This window comes from Stegodyphus dumicola, chromosome 9, assembly GCF_044657685.1.
Source record: "Stegodyphus dumicola isolate Sdum_Otavi_A_Nest chromosome 9, ASM4465768v1".
Classification (NCBI taxonomy): domain Eukaryota; kingdom Metazoa; phylum Arthropoda; class Arachnida; order Araneae; family Eresidae; genus Stegodyphus; species Stegodyphus dumicola.
In genome coordinates this window covers 154,215,784-154,223,127 of record NC_140776.1, presented here as the reverse complement: position 1 = coordinate 154,223,127, position 7,344 = coordinate 154,215,784, and positions in this window count along the sequence as shown.

The window sequence follows — 7,344 nt, the reverse complement described above, 5'->3', positions numbered from 1 at the left end:
ACATCGAACCTAGGATCGTATCGAGTTCTCAGAGAAATGATCTATCTTTGAGGTACTAAAGCCAACAAGCACCTTCAAATGGTACCTGCTTAAATCAACATTAGCATCGAAGAACTTATTGAACCAATTTTCCTTACGAATGTGATCAAAAAGTGTTCAACATTGTGAGTGAATGTGATACGACAGGATACGTCTTTCACAATGAAGCTGGTCTTATTGAAAAGATGACGCGAAATAATATCGCAGTATTTCTTTTGCTTCTGATTTATTTATATGCACTTTTGTATAATAGCGCAAAATACAAACATGTATTTCTAAACTTCAAGTGATATTTCTTTTAAAGAAGCTTATGTTTCAATAAAATATTTCTCTGCTTAGAATAAGTAAACATATTGTTGCGAAAAATTTATTTTTGAGCTCAGAAAAATAAACACAAAAATTATCCAAACCCTTCTAACGTCGATATGAAAGAAAACTTTTCTTTTGAAAAAAAAATCTTTAAATCTCCGCGCATGTAGCAGACATTTCTATTCAATTTAGCTTTCAATAAGAGAAGTAATCCCATACAATGACAGATTTGTTAGGGAAGGGGCGTATGTGTGTGAAGTGACTTTTTCCTTCTTCCTTTTTACTGACAAAAAGAAACTAAGGAATGCACGCTTAATGAAATTTGAAAAAAGAAAAAAAGAAAAAAAAAAAAAAAACGTTTTCTAGAGAGGACCGTAATAACATTTAGGAATGTTAATAAATTGCAAATATGCCTTCTTTTGCAAATAAATGAATTTCTGTTTTTCCTTGAAATACGATACACATAACTACAAATAAACATAATTATTTCAAGTTGCTTAAATGTCATTTTACTGATTTTAAAAAAGACCTATTACAAATATTAATATAAATTTTTTATTTTTATTCAACGTAACCATGAAAAAAAATTCTTAAGTGTGTAAGATTATCAGGTAAAGAATTACAAAATCTTTGTGACAAAATGACGCAAATCGTGTGCAGGTGTCAGGAATTATCGTATTTTTCTGCACGTGCTTAACAGAAGTAATTAGATATAGGGAGGTCTATTTTGTAATTCCGGGTGGAGGCACAGTTTATTTTTACATTTCCTACACTAAAAGTGTAATAACCTTTACAGCAGCGCCCGAATTAAAATTTGAAGGACGCTAACTAATCACTTCTGGATTTAGTGGACACGGTCATGTGCCTCTAGTCAGTCTTTTTTAATGGATGAGGAGAACAGCGACCAGTGTATTTGTTACAGTACTGGTGACTCAGATCTCTGTCTGTAAAACTGCCCGCACACACCGAACTCGCATTTAACCTTTAACTGCTGTGAGCGGTCTCTCAGACCGCGCGACATTTTCCATTAAATGCTTCCATCTCTTGGAATAATTAATGGGTATTGCCATTCTTAGTACCTTCCTAAAACAGTTGTTCAGGGTCACATACCAAGTTGCATTTAGCTAGCTCTATTTCTTCTTTTATTTTTAAAAAAATTTTCCCCCCCCTCAGCGGTCTGTAGGACCGATCACAGCAGATACGATTCAAATTTCGGCCCGATAAAGTTCACTTTTCGTTGTTGTTACATATTTAATTTTTTTTATAAATATTCTTGAAATGGCTTCAAATGCGTGCAGGAAACGTTCTATATATCTTACCCAAGACCAAATTGAATAAATAGTTCGAAATTGGTCTAATTTAGAGTTCTCTGATGAAAGTTCCCATAATGAAATTATTGAGAGCGACCATGACACAAATTCAGAAATATCTACCGATGAAAATGAAAATCCATGTTCTCCTTCTACAAGAGATTTTTTATTGGAAAAAATGAATTCAAATGGTTTATTCAAGAGCCCAACAAGGGTGTTCGAACTCGTAATCACAATATTATTTTTCGTTCAATCTATACAACTGCTCGTAGAACCCGACGTTGGCCTATGGCAATATTCTTCAGAAACTTGGATTATATGGCCAATAAATGCATTCGTATTGTTTCAGTCTTATCCATTGGCTCCGTAAATGAAACAAAAGATTTCAGGATTTCGTTAGCAATTCAATTGGTACAGTCTCATGTAAAACGGAGGATAACTTCATCATTTTTACCTAAAGAACTCAAACTTACAATAAGAAGATTTTTCGGAATAAATGATGATGAAGAAAACATTGCGATCGAAGACGATAAATTAGATAAAAAACGAACGTGCTATATTTGTCCATCGAGCAAACAAAAGGAAAACAGCTTACAAATGTATAGAATGCAAAGAACCAGTGTCTACAATGCAGTAGAAAAGCATGTATAAAATGCAGCTCGAATTATAATTTTTATATTCTAATAATTATATTCTTATTAAAGCATTCTTATTGCAAATTTTAATGTAAAATAAAAAAAATGAATTTTAAAATTTACTTATTTCATCCAGATAGGTAAGCGAAGAAATTATTATCATAGTATATATTTTATTTTAATGAACTGATTTAAGTATAAAAATTGCTTTATAGCTTCATGAAAAAGTTAAATATATGAAATTAAATAACATTTATTCAAATAAGAAAAATAAAACAATATCGTCTTTTGTTTTTAGCAGAAGCGGTCTGAGAGACCGCTCACAGTAGTTATGCGACAATTTAAGTAACAGTGTTAAAGGTTAAAACGATCAGCTGTCATCAAAATGTCAGCATGGATCAAGAACACAATAAAGAATAAATATGCGATCAGCTGTAGAGACTGCACTAACATTGCTAAGAGTATTGGCGACAGCCTAGAGTAACTTCGTTCCTTTGACACCGTGCCGTCAGCAGCCCGATCTGTACGTATATTTACTTAATGTCTTGTTTTTGCTTGTTATGTCTTTAATGCTGTTTACTATTACGATTAACCCATCACTCATTTAATGAACTTCAAGATTTGTAATGAATTTGTTCAGATTTCATCTTTACATCTGTAGCTCAGTACTTTGTCATGTTTGTATGCCTAGCATACACGCTACTATTGAAAAGGTTTCGCCTTAGTCTCAACAGTTCCTACTATGTACTTTCTTTTCATGTTCTAGTTCTTCTTTCAATACACTTCAATTAACATAATCAATTCCCGGAGGACACAGCACTAAGCATTTTTCCTTTAATTCCATCGACGAGATCCAACAGACTGAAGAACACCTAACCGTCTGTGAGACAATGTAAGGAAATCCTCGCATTTTCCGGGCGTTCTGTTGTGGGGTAACTAATTAATATCTCCAGTTACAAGGTATTTCTCCCCCGCCTTCTTAGCGTGCCTTCATGGTGTGGTGATCTGCACGCTGGACGTGTATTCCAGAGATCCGTGGTTCGATTCCCGGCGAAGGCGTTGCTCATTTTTCACATCTCTTGCTTTAAAAATAAGGTAATGTCAATAGAATTCAGTTACCAATAGAAATTCAGTTAATCGATTCCTAGAAATGACACGGTTATATTTTTTTTTGGTTTCTAAATCCGTAATGCCTAAGGTTTCTAGAAAGTTAAGAAGAATTCAAGAGCCTAAACGAGAGCGATCTGCTTTGAGGGTATTTTAGTTAAAGACATTTTAAGTAAAGCTAAATTGTATTTACGTGGCATAAGAAAACAGAAACAGTCATGTAACCAACTTATTTCGGATAATCAAAGACAGAACGAAGTTATCACAGTTTATTAGTTTTATTCTATCCGTCATTTCTAGTCTCAGAAAAATTGAAAATGAATCTTATAAGAGTTCAATTTTTTCCTGATATAAAAAATAAAAAATACCCTCTCGAAATAATTATATAACGAAAAAAAAAAGCTTTGAAATATAAGAATTAAAAAAAGATATTGAATAAGCAGATTGAATTGGCCCTTAAGAATAACCATTAGCTGATTTCCATAAAATGTGCTTATGTCTTGAAAATAAGGATTAAAATAACAAAAACTAGAGCTTAAAAGCATAAAAAAATACATAAAAACTTAAAAGATTATCAGCCCCCCCTTTCTTGTACCAAATTGCAGAAAAAATGGGTTGCTGATAATTAAGCTTTTTAATCAGAATATTGATAAATTAATTTATATTTATTTTCATAATGATATTTATTAATACAGAAATATTTTAGAAAATAGTTAATTATTATTTAATTTTATAAATGCACTAAATAATTTTGTGTCGAAATTCCGAGCAAGTGCAGTAATGATGACTTAGTACATAATAATAAAATTTTAGAAACCCGAACATATCGATTTGCTACCACATTTAGAAGCACGAGCCACAGTTTAAGAAAAGCTGCTTTAAAGCATACGTCAAGAAAATCGAGTTGGATTCCTTTAGTCAGTATTCTATTTCCTACTGGCTGAAATTTTCGATTTTATATCTAAAAATATTTTACTTAAGTAATGAAATACTAAGTCTTTCGCCTAATTGGCGGAAAAATATATTCCAGTCGAGCATTCCAATTTATGACAGAATGTCTCCAGCCTTGGGAGTTGTAGTTTATGGATATTGTTACGAAATATACAGGCGCGGTAAGATGGCCTCCCCTCAAAACAGTTTTAGGGTTGCCATAAAATAGCAAGGGAGGCAGGGTTGCCACATTTGGAGAGAAGTCGCCCATTTGGCGAAACTTGGCGTCAAAATTGGCGATATAGCATGGACGGATGGAGAACCTTCTGGAACGAATTCTTACCGGTTTAGCCCAGAATGTTCTCGAACACAAGCCAAAAGCTATATAAACCCTGCTGGTCCGCAGTCAGTTAGTGTGTGTGTGCCTCGTCTAGCGAGCTGATAGTCAGTCATTGAGCGAGTGTCTCGAAGTCTAGCGCCGAGGTGGTCGTCGAGTGCATCGAGAGAGTCTTTTAGTGCATCACAAGTTAGTGCATCGTCGAGTTTTGTCTTTTGTTAGTGTATCGTCGAGTGCATCGTGTGGAGAGTCTCGAGATTACGTGGAGTTCCGAGAAATATTAATGTAATATTCATAGATAAGTACAGGGTGCGGCAGGGAAACTTCCTTATTTGAAACGCGCGCCATCTAGCGATATTTATTCCGAGAAGGGTGGAGTGGCTGTCATTGAAAAGAACGGTGTCTAAAGTTTTATGTCATGTAGATTTAGTATCGATCATGCAGTGGACGAGAGGGGAGCGCGCTTTTGCCTTGGACTCTTACTTTTCAACGACGTACTGTATTATATATAAATTGGAAGTGGTATAAAAATTTAATCCGCGCGATTTTCCTTCACGAAAAAATGCATGCGAAGCCATTCTTGACTATATGTCTCATGATGTCTTTGTGTTCTTTAGCGATGAGGCTCATTTTCACCTTTCCGGTTGCGTGGATAAGCAAAATATGCGATACTGAAGTGGCACGAATCCCCGAGATCTTCATGAGCTCCATACAGAACGTAAGACTTGTTGATATACATTGCCCAGATTAGGAATCATCGGACCATGATTTTTGGAAAACTTTTCCCTGGACGCCTTATGTCCTTACGGGGCGATCTTCAGTGGCCAGCGCGCTCGTCTGATTTAGCCCCGTGTGATTTCTTTTTGTGGTGCTATCTGAAATCTCTAACGTAAAGACCCTGGCTCAGTTGAAGAACAATATTCAAGTTTATATCGACAGCATACCCGTTGATATGCTGGTAGAAGTGGAATGAAACTTCAAACCTCGGCTATCTCAATGCATTGACCAGAACGGAGGCCACCTTAATGATATTATTTTTAAACCATAATTAAAGAAAAACTTTAAGTGTCTCTCTATAACTTAATTATTAAAAATTAAACTGATATGACTTATACTATTTGGTTTATTCCTTTTTAAAATAACATAGTGTTCCTGCCGCACCCTGTATTTTAATCGATTTTAGTTTTATAATTTATACTTCTATACTATTTAAATTACTTTTCCTATTTTAAAGAGATTACTTCTATTTTAAAGAGATTTTAAAACTACGTTGAGGGAGACTGAGCATAAATTACTCAGGAATTTTTAAGTATGTAAATATATAATGAGAGTTGCAGTTTTAATGATACGAAAGTGAAATAAAAACGTTTTTTCCTATGGTGAGTTAAAAGATAAAATTCGTAACTTCTTTAGTGTATTTCGCGAAGATGAAAAGCGGAAATACTTTCTTAAGGTTTCCATTTATTTACAGAAACATCTTTGAAAAAAAAAAAAATAAAAGAAACCTTAGAAAAGTTATTTCGATGCAAAACTCTTTCAAAATAGGAGAATATTTGGAAGCTAAATTACTACACCGTTATTAGGAGCAAATTTTTCCTTTGAGTTATTCTTATGATGCCAAATACGGAAAAAATATTCTAACAGATGTTTAGAAAAAAATGTTGTTATGTTGCATTTAAAAACATTAAATCATTGAATTCAGCCTTTATTATGCAAAATCACATTTATGCTGCGAAAGTAAACTATTTTTTCCCTTTTTCATCTTCTTTTTTTCCCTTTTTCATCTTCCTTTTTTCCCTTTCATAATAAAAATAATTTCCTGTTAAGTTTCCAAATATGATGCATATATAAAATAAAAACACATCCCTTCACTTGCACATTTTTAGGTATTTAAAAGATATTATGGTTGCCATATCATTAGTGACACTAAGCCTTGCTAAGCCACTGCAGACTATAATTGGAATCAAAATAATGAACTTTATAGTAAATGAACTATTTCCTTTCCTTAAGGAGATATTATTATCCATAAAGTAAGATAAAATTTCTACGTTTTTGTTGAGCTTTTTAAATTTTACTATTAGAAGAACTTAACAAAGCCAAGCACATACATATCAACGTTAATTTATAATGTTATATTAATAGAAGGGAAACTTGCCAGATTGAAATTTAAAGTTAGGCTAGTTCAACTTTGATATGAAACTCATATATAAAGTTAGGCAAGTTCAACTTTGATATGAAACTCATACACATTTCCCAGACAGTCTGAGACAGTCTTCTGTAAACGCATGGAGCTTTCGTATAAAATTAAGTCTTGTAAAATCAATGTGAGGTTGAATTTTCCTTAATTTTAAGTGCTAGAAGTCCTTAAAACCAGGGGATATTATTATTAAAATAAATCAATTGTCACCAAACTTAGTATCCGCATTAGAACTACTCTATACTTCTGTATTATTAGGCATGCAGCCCAGACGGTATACTGGTTAGGGAGCCTAGTGCGATACCGAGGTTCCCGGCTTGAATCCCGAAGAAAGCACCGTGTTAACAGTATGCGCCTATGAGGATTCTCCACATTAACATAACAGCCACTTCTGGCCTTAGGAGTGGTTGGTACTGAATAGGCAAGTGCCCGCTATTAGATTAAAAAAATATTAATAGGCAAGTTACATACATTTTTATC